The 14,773-nt window shown below is 43.5% G+C and overlaps 1 protein-coding gene across 6 annotated transcripts in view; it reads left to right on the top strand.

Annotated features, from left to right (window-relative positions):
• The window catches only part of RAD50 (RAD50 double strand break repair protein), a 277,285-nt gene that overhangs the window by 62,359 nt on the left and 200,153 nt on the right, over positions 1-14,773 (top strand). The window lies entirely within an intron of this gene.

Here is a 14,773-nt window from a genome sequence, read left to right as displayed (position 1 = left end):
TACTGCATTTCTAATTGAAGGTATTTGCTAAAATTATTACGCCTACTACATATTGGGATAGGCTCTTGGAAATGGTAATACTCCTTGAAAGACCTGCCAATTTACGGCTTTTTGTGTCTGATTGAGCTATATTTATCTGTGACTGAATTTTGGAGTACGTTTAATTTATTACCAAATTTTTATAGTCTTTTTATAGGGAGAAATACAAAAATAACTGCAGTTCTGTTTTTTTTTTGTTATTGTTGATGATTTAAATTTTGTCATTCACATTCTTCATAAAGTGTTAATTTTATTCCGCAAGTCAGCATAATTATGGCGATACCAAATTTATATAGTTATATTTATGATTTACTACTTTTGTACAATAAATATAATGTTTAAAAAAAAAAAAAAAGTTTTTATGTCGCCATATTCTGAGAGCTACCAGTTTTCCAATTTTCCGTCAATGAAGATTATTTTTTGCATAAAGATATGTTGTTTTCAGTAGTCCGATTTTCTGATAAGTGACTTTTTGATTACTTTTTTTTAGAGGTAAAATGAACAACAATTCAGCATTTTTTATCAAATTATTGTTCAGTTTAATTGATGTATTAACTTTTCAAGTCAATACAATATTGACAATACCCAATATGTTTTATTGTGTTTTACAACTCTTACACAAAAAGTATTTTTTCTTTAAAAGGGTATTCTCAAATTCCTAAATTAGTTTAGTGACAAAAGACAATTGTTTTGGTCTAACGGAGTAAAAATAAACAATCCAATACAAAAAAGACAGAGGAGCAACCAATAATAATAATACAATCTTTAGTAAATAATTACAAAAAGTGTTACATATAAATGTTGAGAGGTCTGCTAAAAGAAAAGCATAAATCAGAATAATGCTGGAATGTGATCCACAACGGGTTCAATAAATTCCTGATAAAAGAGACAATATTCTCCAAAGAACAATGCTCTCCCAACAGAAACACATGTATATAGTTAGAGCAATGTTTAACTCCAGTCCTCAACATCTACTAAGAGATCATGTTTTCAGGAAATCCTTAGTATTGCACAGGTGATAATTCCATCACCAATGCAATACTGGGGAAAACCTGAAAAATGATCTATTGGTAGCTGTTGAGGGACTTAGGGAACACTGAGTTAGAGCATGACGGTATAAACTAGCAAGCGACAGATGACAAAATTATATTGACACATGAGGGTACATAAATAAAATGTCTCAAAGTGTATGGAGCAAATAAATCTATAACACCTATAAATATGTGCGAATAAACGTAACTTGGCACTTATAGACTGAATTAAATCCTGTAGGTATTATGTATACATGTATACATCTAATCAGAAGTAAGAAACATCATGTTGCAGATGGTTATACATCAAAAAAAGTATTCTCAAGTTAACTTACATGAAATAGTTAGATAGCTTGAAAATAAGCAAGTGCAATCTACGGTAAATACTTTTTCTATCTGATGTCATTCTCCTGCAATGAGAGCTTTTATCTTTTACGACTGGTTTCCAGTGCTTTGGCCCCCAAACACTGGCATCCAATGCACAGTAGTTCCATTCCAAGAGAGCAGTTAACTCTTAACATCTCAGTCAACTCTCTACAGCTGATTGAATATTATACAGCAGTTAGTTGTTCACCTACCTCCCCCTCTCTCTCAGCTTCTGAAGAGAAATTTTCCTTTCTGGACCTCACTGTGATCCTGCAAGTGGACCAACAGCTAACAGAGCCTTTATCCAGCGTTAATCAGTGATGTGTACATCCACCATAGTTTAGCACCTCTCTAACCTCCCATCAGCTCTCGCACCCCGTTGAGCCACACAAGGTGCGCTTCTCTCTTGTTTTCTTTGTATAACAACACATGCAATTACATTAATTTTGTGGGAGAAACGCTTCATTTTCTGGAACAATTTTAAGGGTGCCAACACTTTTGGCCATGACTAGATATATTTACATGACCACATTTATTTATATATAATGGATAAAAAGTCTACACACCCCTTTTTTTCATGTAAAAAGTCATGCAAAGAAGAATAATTTCCGAACTCTTCCACCTTGAGGAAGGAACACACCGAGATAATTTTGATGGGGGGAATAAAAATAACAACTATGCTTGCATATGTGTGAATACCCACTTATAATTGAGGATGTGGTTGTGTTCAGAATTAGACAATCATATTTGAACTCCTGTTAAATTGTAGACAGTACACATCTACCATCATTTTAATTTTAATGTGAACCACGTTAAACGTTTAGCTGTTCTAATAGGATCTTCCTGACATTTTATTAGTTGCATTTGATATTAAAAGCCATGGTCCATAAACAGCTATAGTTATCAGTCAGGAATATGGTATAACATTTCCAAGACATTAGATATACCATGAAACACACTGGAGATGGGAATCAAAAGTGGCTTAACCCCTTAATCCCATATGACGTACTATCCCGTCGAGGTGACCTGGGACTTAATTCCCAGTGATGGGATAGTATGTCATATGCGATCGGCCGCGCTCTCTGGGGGAGCACGGTGGATCGCGGCCGGGTGTCAGCTGACTATCGCAGCTGACATCCAGCACTATGAGCCAGGAGCGGTCAAGGACCGCCCCTGGCACATTATTCCCGGGAACACTGCGATCATACATGATCGCAGCTTTCCGGGGGCATAGGGAAGCATTGCGCAGGGAGGGGGCTCACTGCGTGCTTCCCTGAGACCCTCGGTACAAGGCGATGTGCTCACCTTGTACCGAGCGTCTCCTCCCTGCAAGCCCCGGATCCAAAATGGCCGCGGGGCTACATCCGGGTCCTGCATGGAGGTGGCTTACCAGCGCCTGCTCAGAGCAAGCGCTGGCAAGCCTGCAGCCCTGCATGTCAGATCGCTGATCTGACACAGTGCTCTGCAAAGTGTCAGATCAGCGATCTGACCCTATAACATGATGCCCCCCCCTGGGGCAATGTTATAAAGTAAAAAAAAATATATATATATTCACATGTGTGTGAAAAAAAATAATATATATATATATATATATATATATATATATATATATATATATATATATATATATATATATATATATATATAGAAAAAAAACTCATGTGCACGCTGCAAAATGCAACAAAATACACATGTGCTGCTGTGATATTTTTCTATTTATATGTTGCATTTTGCAGCGTGCACATGTTTACATTGGGAGTGCTGATTGGTTTTTTTTCTCTATTTGTATGGATGTGGCAGCATCCAGACTTATCTTGCACTCCTCCCATTGACTTTGCAGGTGGCAGCAATCAACTCTACTTGCCCATAAATTGTAGGCTTAGCCCAGAGTGACATGTTTTGTCCAGAGTTGTAGGCTGGTGGCCCAAGAGTGGCATGTACAGTAGAGTAGGACCCATCAGGGGGAGATCACCTTGCCGTGGTTGATGGGCATACATGAATTGGCCAATTTATGCGCTAAGAATCTCCATTTAACTGTAAGTTTTATGAAAAAAAATTTTTTGAAAATTTTTTTTATTAAAAAATATTTTTGGGAAATGTATATTTGTCTGTGTTTTCACATAGCCGATTCATGCACATGTGCTGCTGTGATATTTTTCTATATATATATATATATATATATATATATATATATATATATTTCTCCTTCGCCTCATTGGGGGACACAGACCATGGGTGTATGCTGCTGCCACCAGGAGGCTGACACTAAGTATTACAAAGAAAGTTAGCTCCTCCCCTGCAGTATACACCCCTCTGCTGGCTCCCAGCTAACCAGTTCTTGCTTAGTGTCCGTAGGAGGCACACGGACTGGTCTGCTATTCAGACCCAAAGAATCTTTTTACTTTTACCTTTTACCGGATGAAGGGGGCGACGGATTCTTTCATGTTCCGATCTCCCCCGAACCAACAACAGGCGAGCACGGGAGTTTCACCTCTCCGTATCCTCTCCTGCGACGTGGGAAGCCACTGCCTGAGCTGATTCTAGGGGCGACGGGCCCCTTCATGGGACCGATCTCCCCCCTCCCTTATCAGACGAGCACTGGAGTGTCACCTTCAGTATCCTCTTCTGCAGCCAGGCCTATTGCCGGACATCAGCCCTGACCACCAGGTTTTACCCTCGGCTGTTCAGAGGCACAATCCAATGTGGCGTCCGAGCAGCCCCCACTGCACCACCACTATTAAGAGCGGATGGTACAAGGAGGCGGACGGTTCCTCTCCTCCTCCCTAACAAACGGATGATGGATTGAGGTTTATCCCTGCACCGTCCACGCTGCACAGAACAGCGCTGAAACCCACATCCGCGGCGGCTCCATGCCGGGACGCGCAACGATGGTGAGTGGATCCATCTTCAGAGGGATATCCATAAAGGCGCAGGCAGCCTTAGCCACTTTCCTGTGGCCCACCTCTCTGAGGTAACGCTCTGGCCGGCTACAAAAATTTAGCCCCTGGCTTCGGCCGATGTGTAGGCCGCATCCCGGAAGTCTCCTGAAACGCCCCGCTGGTGTCGCCCGCCAGCTACAGAAATTTAGGCCCCGGCTTGGGCCTATTCAGCATCGTGTCCGTCGCTCCGCCCCCCGAGTTGGCGCTTCTCGCTCTCTGCGAGATTTTATCTACTCTGCAGCTCACAGTGGCCATCTTGGTCCACCCGGCCGGCTCACACTGAGGCAACGATTTTTAGCATTAAGGGGGCACAACCACTCTACATCAAGGCATTAAACGCGCAAGTATTGACCAGTATTTTCTGTTCTTAAAGGCGCATGTCCAGTATTCTCTGTTCTTAAAGGCGCATGTCCTGTTTTGGCTGGTCTTAAAGGCGCATGTCCTGTTTTGGCTGGTCTTAAAGTCGCATGTCTCGTATTGTCTGTTCTTTAAGGCGCATGTCCAGTATTCTCTGTTCTTAAAGGCGCATGTCCAGTATTGGCTGGTCGTAAAGGCACAGGTCCAATATTGTCTGTTCTTAAGGGCGCATGTCCAGTATTGTCTGGTCTTAAAGGAGCATGTCCAGTATTGTCTGGTCTTAAAGGAGCATGTCCAGTATTGTCTGGTCTTAAAGGCGCATGTCTAGTATTGTCTGGTCTTAAAGGCACGTGACCAGTTTTTCCCTGGTCTTAAAGGCGCATGGCCAGCATACCCTGGTCTTACGCACATGGCCGGTATGCCCTGGTCTTAAAGGCGCATGACCAGTATTCCTGGTCTTAAAAGCACGTAACCAGTATTCCCTGGTCTTAAGACCAAGGAGTACTGGTCATGTGTCTTTAAGGGCACATGTCCAGTATTACCTGGTCTTAAAGGCACATGACCAGTATGTCCTGGTCTTAAAGGCACGTGACCAGTATGCCCTGGTCTTAAAGGCACATGACCAGTAGGCCCTGGTCTTACGCACTTGGCCAGTATGCCCTGGTCTTAAAGGCACATGACCAGTACGACCTGGTTTTTAAAGGCACATGACCAGTATGCCCTGGTCTTAAGGGCACATGACCAGTATGACCTGGTTTTAAAGACACATGACCAGTATGCCCTGGTCTTAAAGGCACGTGACCAATATGCCCTGGACTTAAAGACACATAACCAGTATGCCCTGGTCTTCAAAGCATATGACAAGTATGTCCTGGTTCTTAAAGGCACATGACCAGCATGCCCTCATCCTAAAGGCACAAGACCAGTATACCCTGGTCTTAAAGGCGCATGACCAGTATTTACTGGTCTTATGGGCACATCATCAATACTAAGCTGGTCACTCTAACTGAGCTCCGGAGCCTTCCGCCGCTCATCCCTAACCGCAACCCAGATATACATGGTCCCTTTCCTAAATGGGAGCGTCCGCTAGCAGGGGCCGCAAGTGTTCTAGAAAAACGTACAGGCGTCTGCAAAACGGAAGTTTTCATTTCCTAATCTCTCCCCCATGATTTGTTGAGAACAACGCTGAATATGGATCGCATATTGCCTTGGATTGCAAGAGCTTCAGAAAAGGAGGGACTCTCCTATTTATACCATCAACAAATCGACGAGCAATTCACTGGACAGAAGCCGCTAAGTAGGTTGCCATACCTGGTCTGGTTTTTATGGGCGACGGGTCCTTTTAAGGGCACCGATTCCTCCCACATCTTCAACAGACGAACACATGCAGTGTCGCCTCCATGTATCCTCTTCTGCATCCAGGCCTAATGCCAAACAACCTGCCCTGTCCACCCGGGGACCTCAACTCTGGGGATGTACAGAGGCACACATCTTTGGCGTCCGAGCACCCCCCTTTGTATCAATTTAGGGGATGATGCAAGAAAGCGGACGATTCCTCTCCACGTCCCTGTTAACAGAATGGTGGATCGAAGGTTCCTAATTTTCTACTCTGCATGAAGATGGCAAGAGGCCTGCTGGTTGCAGCCCCGCATTCTGCCACTTCGCAGTCTAACCAGGTGGAATTTCTTGAGGTATACCTACCAGTATCCCTGCCCGATGTATCATCAATTAAAAAAACCACAGACGGTCGGATAGCAAATCTGGTTCGTTCCGTCTTGTGGCTTCGGGTTCAGCGCTCTACCCTTCTTTAGCGCCACATGATGTTGCTTGACCAATAGTCTCCTGGTCAGACCTTATCTACTTCAATTCAAATCAAATCTTCTGAGCGGGAGACTAACAAGGGATCGTATTTTTTCTACAGACCCATCCAGCAGTAGAAGCATTGTCCTGGACAGTCTAGATCTAAGGGATCTTGGTTTCACGAAGGAGAAAAGGGAAACTATGATCATTCCTGGACCTCAAACTTCTAACAACCTTTGACAAGGCCCTCCTTTTTCAGATGCAGTTCCTCCGCTCAGCCATTACTTCAACAGAAAAAAAAAAAAAAAAAAAAAAAGTGGAGTTTTCTGGCATCCATCGACATTCGGTTTTCTTACCCTCACATGTCTACTTTTTTTCCCCTCTACAATTATCTCTTCTCCTTTCCATTCGCGAACAGCATTTTCAAGTCACGACCTTGCCCTTCAGCCTGGCTACCGCACCACAGTGGTCGCAACGCTCATAGCAGTTGTCATGTGCTTCTTGCACCCTAGAAACATGGTCGTCCTGCCCTACTCGGTCGACTTTCTAGCCGCTCTACAAGGACTACGCTAAGTCGTCTATATCACTTGCAATACCCTCTCACTTGGGCTAGCAGCTAAACTTAGACAAGTTTTTTTTTTTTTTTTTTTTTCCTCATTCCCAGCCCAGCAGATCCTCTTTGACGATGATCCTGCACAAGAAGGATGGTAATTCTCTCTCTCGAGTCAAGGTCGTGGCCCTTCAACACGGAGCTTGTGCACTTGATCACTCATTCCCTCGGTTCATTCAATTAGCTAGGAGGGTTCTGAGCAATAAGACAAAAACGGAAGTAGTTTTCTTTTGCTCCGCTCGTTTTCAGCAAGTCAATCAGGCTTTCAAAAGGTAGTCTCTAAGCTCCTTCCTCATCCAGAGCCTTCTTCTGGTCCAATGGTTATTAGGGATACCAATGCCCGTCTTCTTCTCCCGATAATTTCTCTGGGGATCCGAACAGTACGGCTAATCCTACAGCAGGTCCACTGCCCTTAGGCGGGTCAACCATCCGTCTTCAATTTGGATAATGCCACGGCTGTGCCATACGTCAATCATCTCGCAGGTACCCACAGTCAAGCGCCATGGCCGAGGTACCTCGCACTCTCTGATGGGCCGAGATCTATCATTCGGTGATCTCAACAGTACATGTCCCTGGAGTAGAACACTGGGCGGCTGACATATTCAGCCATCAGGGTTTTTCTCCTCTAGTGAGTGGGAACTTCACTCGGAAGTCTTCCTTCACATCTGCCTTCACTGGAGTACTCCAGATGTAGGTCGGATGGCGTCCAAGCTGAACGCCTATGTACTCCAGTTCATGGTTTGGCTTCAAGATCCAAGTCCATCGCAGCGCATGCTCCGTTTCTTCCACGGTACCAATTTCCATAACTCCTCTTCCACTACGTCTGAGATCTTTTTGGAAGCCGAAAAGGCCCCCAGTGATCCCGGGAGACCCGCACTGACCATGTCAGGTTTTCTCGCTTGCGGTACTAGTATTTCTCCGTCTTATTTCGTCAAAACTGGAAATATGGACCTTCTCGCAGGGAGCCTTCACCTGTAGTTCTTCCCTACCGCGTACCGTTAGATCTGGGGGACCTTAATGGTCCTGGGGATCTTACAGTAGACTCCTTTTTCGATCCAGAAAGACTTTACTATCGGCGAACGTCACTCACCTTTTTTCTCTGCGTTCTTGTCATCCTGATGAGTCTTCAGAGCTTGCCACTCTGTTCTTTTCAGTCTTTTTTCCTTATTACCATCAATGCATCGTTGCCCTCAAGCCATCCCCTTCCCTCATTGCCAAGGTGGTTTTGTATTCCCACTGTTGCAGGGGCATCGTCCTCTCATCTCTTTCGGCTCCAGTCCACACAACGGAATGGGTTCTCCATAATCCGGAAGAAGTGAGTGCTCCAAGTGGGTACGTATCGAGGACGGCATCCTTCCGAAGGTTGGACACTTTGCTTGGGCTTCTCGATGGTAAGTAGGCTTCCCGACGGTCACAGGAAGGGTTTAGCCGTGTTCATCGGCCACGTTAGCCTGGTGGATTCTTTTCACCATCCAGGAGTCCTTCCGTGCTAGATGTCAGCCTATCTCCCTGTCTCAGGGCTCTAGGCACCAGGCGTCGGCAAGCACGACCGCAAGCTTGCGAATTCCTCCAGTCCGCATGCATTCTTGAAGCACTATAATTCACACACTTCCACAGATGTGAGTCTGGGCAGGCGGACTTTGCAGGCCGCCTTGGCGCACTTGTAAGTAGTGGTTACACGGCCTGATCTGATGTTGTCCCCACCCAGGGACTGCTTTGGGACGTCCCATGGTCTGTGTCCCCCAATGAGGCGAAGGAGAAATAGGGATTTTTGTGTACTCACCGTAAAATCCTTTTCTCCGAGCCATTCATTGGGGGACACAGCTCCCTCCCTATTATTAGTTGTATTTGTTTTTATCATTTGATATGTTATACTCTCATATATAATGTGACATGCTATACACTTATATGTTGTTATTGATCTCCTACTGCTTTTGCACCGAACTGGTTAGCTGGGAGCCAGCAGAGGGGTGTATACTGCAGGGGAGGAGCTAACTTTCTTTGTAATACTTAGTGTCAGCCTCCTGGTGGCAGCAGCATACACCCATGGTCTGTGTCCCCCAATGAATGGCTCGGAGAAAAGGATTTTACGGTGAGTACACAAAAATCCATATATATATATATATATATATATATATATATATATATATATATATATATATATATATATAATATATATTGTTCCCATAAATACATTTCTTTGTCTACATAATAAAAAAAATAAATAAAAGTACACATATTTAGTATTGCCGCATCCATAACGACCCCACGTATAAAACTGTCCCGCAAGTTGACCCCTTCAGTGAATGCGGTAAAAAAAAAAAAAAAAGAGGCAAAAACAACGCTTTATTATCATATTTCCAAACAAAAAGTGGAATAGCACGCGATCAAAAAGAAGGCTATAAATAACCATAGTACCGCTGAAAACGTCATCTTGTCCCGGAAAAAACGAGCCGCCATACAGCATCATCAGCGAAGAAATAAAAAAGTTATAGTCCTCAGAATAAAGCAATGCAAAAATTATTTTTTCTATAAAATAGTTTTTATCATATAAAAGTGCCAAAACTATATAAATGAGGTATCGCTGTAATCGTACTGACTCGAAGAATAAAACTGCTTTATCAATTTTACCAAACGTGGAACGGTATAAACGCCCCCCCAAAAAATAAATTCATGAAAGCTGGTTTTTGGTCATTCTGCCACACAAAAATCGGAATAAAAAGCAATAAAAAAAGTCACGTGCCCAAAAATGTTACCAATAAAAACGTCAACTCGTCCCGCTAAATACAAAACCTCACATGACTCGGTGGACCAAAATATGGAAAAATTATAGCTCTCAAAATGTGGAGACGCAAAAACTATTTTTTGCAATAAAAAGCGCCTTTTAGTCTGTGACGGCTGTCAATCAGAAAAAATCCGCTAAAAAACTGCTATAAATAGTAAATCAAACCCCCCTTCATCACCCCCTTAGTTAGGGAAAAATAATAAAATTATAAAAATATTTATTTACATTTTCCCATTAGGGTTAGGGCTACGGTTAGGGGTTAGGATTGGGGCTAGGGTTGGGGCTAGGGTTAGAGTTTCAATTAGAATTTGGGGTTTCCACTGTTTAGGCACATCAGGGGCTCTCCTAACGCGACATGGCGTCCAATCTCAATTCCAGCCAATTCGGGGTTGAAAAAGTAAAACTACTCCTTCCCTTCCGAGCTCTCCCTTGCACCCAAACAGGAGTTTACCCCAACATATGGGATATCACCGTACTCAGGACAAATTGAGCAACAACTTTTGGGGTCCAATTTCTCTTTTTACCCTTGGGAAAATAAAGATTTGGGGGGCTAAAAAAAACATTTTTGTGGGAAAAAAATGATTTTTTTATTTTCCCGGCTCTGCGTTATAAACTGTAGTGAAACACTTGGGGGTTCAAAGTTCTCACAACACATCTAGATAAGTTTCTTGGGGGGGTCTAGTTTCCAATATGGGGTCACTTGGGGGGGGTTTCTGCTCTTTAGTTACATTAGGGGCTCTGCAAAACGCAATGTGATGCCTGCAGACCATTCCATCTAAGTCTGCATTCCAAATGGCGCTCCTTCCCTTCCGAGCTCTGCCATGCGTCCAAACGGTGGTTTCCCCCCACATATGGGGTATCAAGCGTACTCAGGACAAATTGGACAACAACTTTTGGGGTCCAATTTTTCCTGTTACCCTTGGGAAAATACAAAACTGGGGGATAAAAAAATAATTTTTGTGGGAAAAAAATAATTTTTATTTTCACGGCTCTGCGTTATAAACTGTAGTGAAACACTTGGGGGTTCAAAGCTCTCAACACATCTAGATAAGTTCCTTAGGGGGTCTACTTTCCAAAATTTGGTCACTTTTGGGGGGTTTCAATGTTTAGGCACATCAGTGGCTCTCCAAACGCAACATGGCGTCCCATCTCAATTCCTGTCAATTTTGCATTGAAAAGTCAAACGGCGCTCCTTCCCTTCCTAGCTCTGCCATGCGCCCAAATAGTGGTTTACCCCCATATATGGGGTATCAGTCTACTCAGGACAAATTGCACAACAACTTTTGGGGTCCAATTTCTTCTCTTACCCTTGAAAAAATAAAAAATTGGGGGCGAAAAGATAATTTTTGTGAAAAAATGATTTTTTATTTTTACGGCTCTGCATTATAAACTTCTGGGAAGCAGTTGGTGGGTCAAAGTGCTCACCACACATCTAGATAAGTTCCTTAGGGGGTCTACTTTCCAAAATGGTGTCACTTGTGGGGGGGTTTCAATGTTTAGGCACATCAGGCGCTCTCCAAAAGCAACATGGAGTCCCATCTCAATTCCAGTCAATTTTGCATTGAAAAGTCAAATAGCGCTCCTTCCCTTCCGAGCTCTGCCATGCGCCCAAACAGTGGTTTACCCCCACATATGGGGTATCGGCGTACTCGGGATAAATTGTACAACAACTTTTGCGGTCCATTTTCTCCTGTTACCCTTGGTAAAATAAAACAAATTGGAGCTCAATTAAATTGTGTGTGAAAAAAAGTTAAATATTAATTTTTATTCAAACATTCCAAAAATTACTGTGAAACACCTGAAGGGTTAATAAACATCTTGAATGTCGTTTTGAGCACCTTGAGGGGTGCAGGTTTTAGAATGGTGTCACACTTGGTTATTTTCTATCATATAGACCACTCAAAATGACTTCACATTAGATGTGGTCCCTAAAAAAAAAAAATGGTGTTGTAAAAATGAGAAATTGCTGGTCAACTTTTAACCCTTATAACTCCCTAACAAAAAAAAATTTGGTTCCAAAATTGTGCTGATGTAAAGTAGACATGTGGGAAATGTTACTTAAGTATTTTGTGTGATATATCTCTGTGATTTAAGGGCATAAAAATTCAAAGTTGGAAAATTGCGAAATTTTCAAAATTTCCACCAAATTTCCTTTTTTTCACAAATAAATGCAAGTCTTATCGAAGAAATTTTACCACTATCATGAAGTACAATATGTCACGAGAAAACTTTGTCAGAATCATCAGGATCCGTTTAAGCGTTCCAGAGTTATCTACTATATAATTGTCTAAGGGTCACTTCCGTCCTTCTGTCTGTCGGTCTGTCACGGATATTCATTGGTCGCGGCCTCTGTCTGTCATGGAAATCCAAGTCGCTGATTGGTCGTGGCAAAACAGCCAAGAACAATCAGCGACGCGCACAGTCCAGAAGAAAATGGCCGCTCCTTACTCCCCGCAGTCAGTGCCCGGCGCCCGCATACTCCCCTCCGGTCACCGCTCACACAGGGTTAATGCCGGTGGTAACGGACCTCGTTATGCTGCGGGTAACGCACTCCGTAACCGCTGCTCTTAACCCTGTGTGTCCCCAATTTTTTACTATTGATGCTACCTATGCGGCATCAATAGTAAAAAAATGTAATGTTAAAAATAAAAAAAATAAAAAAAAACCTGCTATACTCGCCCTCCGTTGTCCGCTCGCGCCGGCCGCCATCTTCCGTTCCTGGCGATGCATTACGAAATTACCCAGAAGACTTAGCGGTCTCGCGAGACCGCTAAGTCATCTGGGTAATTTCGCAATGCATTCTGGGAATGGAAGATGGCAGCCGGCGCGAGCGGCTCGGCGGAGCTTCGGTGGTCCCAAGCGTCTGTAACCGCTTCCTGGATCCAGGCGCCAACGGAAGGTGAGTATATAACGATTTTGTATTTTAATTCTTTTTTTTAACAGAGATATCATGCCCACATTGCTATATACGTGTGCTGCGCAATATACGTGTGCTGCGCAATATACAACGTGTGCTGCGCAATATACAACGTGTGCTGCGCAATATACAACGTGTGCTGCGCAATATACAACGTGTGCTGCGCAATATACAACGTGGGCTGCGCAATATCCTACGTGGCTGGGCAATATGCTACTTGGGCTGCGCAATGTACAACGTGGGGTGCGCAATGTACAAGGTGGGCTGCGCAGTGTACAACGTGGGCTGCGCAGTGTACAACGTGGGCTGCGCAGTGTACACCGTGGGCTGCGCAGTGTACACCGTGGGCTGCGCAGTGTACACCGTGGGCTGCGCAGTGTACACCGTGGGCTGCGCAGTGTACACCGTGGGCTGCGCAGTGTACACCGTGGGCTGCGCAGTGTACACCGTGGGCTGCGCAGTGTACACCGTGGGCTGCGCAGTGTACACCGTGGGCTGCGCAGTGTACACCGTGGGCTGTGCTATACACTACGCATACATATTCTAGAATACCCGATGCGTTCGAATCGGGCCACCATCTAGTAACCTCCTAAAGGGACAGTGGTCAGAATTGTAAAAATTGGCCCAGTCATTAACGTGCGAACCACCCTTGGGACTTAAGGGGTTAAATTTGGCACAACAATGACATTATCTAGAACTGGACATCCCCCCAAAATTGATAAAAGCCAAGAAAAAAAATTTGGTAGGCTGCCAAAAGGCCTTAACTAAAAATAAATTGCAGGAATTTCTGGCAAATACTGGTTTTGTATTGTATCTGAAAACAATATCCTGTATTCTCCATATGTCTGGCCTGTGGGGTAGAATGACAAGACAAAAGAATTTTCTTACAAAGAAAAACATCAAAACCTGACTGTTTTGCTAAAAACCTACTTCAAGTCTGCCAAAAGCATGTTCAAGAATGTGTTATGATCTGAAGAGACCACGGTTGATATTTTTGTCTTTAGGTCCAAAAGGTACAGTATGTCACAATGCCAACACTGCGAATTACCAGAAGAATACCATACTCACAGTGAAGCATTGTGGTGGCAGCATTATGTTTTTCTGCAGCTGGAACTGGAGTTTTAGTCAAAGTGGATGGAATTATAAACTGTTCCAAATATGAGTCACTTTTGCAACAAAACCTTCAGGCCTCTGCTAAAAAGCTGAAGATTAAGAAGAATTTTATTTATCAGCACAGCAATATATACCTCCAAATAAAAAAAAAAAAAAAAGAACGGCTTTGCCAGAAGAAAATCAAAGGTTTGGCATGGCCCAGACTTGAATCCAAGTGAAAATCTGTGGATTAACTTTAAGAGTGCTTGTACGGAGGAGTTGTCCTTGCAATCAGATTCATTTGCAGGACTGCTGCGAGGAAGTGTGAAAAGATTGCCAATTTTTTTAATGTACCATACCGATTGACTCTTACCCAAAAAGACTGAATGCTTTCATAAATCCAAAGATTAATTCAACAAAGTATTACCTTACAGGTGTGCATATGTCTAGGTCGCTTCATTTTGGGGACACAAAAACCATGGGTTATATACTGCAACCTTGAGGCTGACACCAAGAATACACCTTAAAAAAGCTGATTCCTTCCCAACAGGCTACACCTGGGCAGCCAAAAACCAACTATTGAGTTTAGCTTAGTGTCATACAGGAAGCAATGGGTCTGAGTACAGACTTGTCTTGTCCTTGAAAATAGGCCCCTCTGGATCTCCAAGAACCTCAATCAGGTCTTGGGCATCCTTTTAATCCTCTCCTTTCTTGCCGATCAGAGATATCTCTCCATTTTGGCTTTCTGGTAAGGCAATTTTTTTCTTCTTTAGCAATCTCTCCTATCAGGCGAGGCTTCAAGGGGAACTCTCACCTGTCACTTACCTCCAGGACAGA

The sequence above is a fragment of the Ranitomeya variabilis genome, chromosome 5 (assembly GCF_051348905.1).
Source record: "Ranitomeya variabilis isolate aRanVar5 chromosome 5, aRanVar5.hap1, whole genome shotgun sequence".
Lineage (NCBI taxonomy): Eukaryota > Metazoa > Chordata > Amphibia > Anura > Dendrobatidae > Ranitomeya > Ranitomeya variabilis.
Note: the sequence above shows the minus strand (reverse complement) of the source record. Positions and strands in the feature narration are given on the sequence as shown.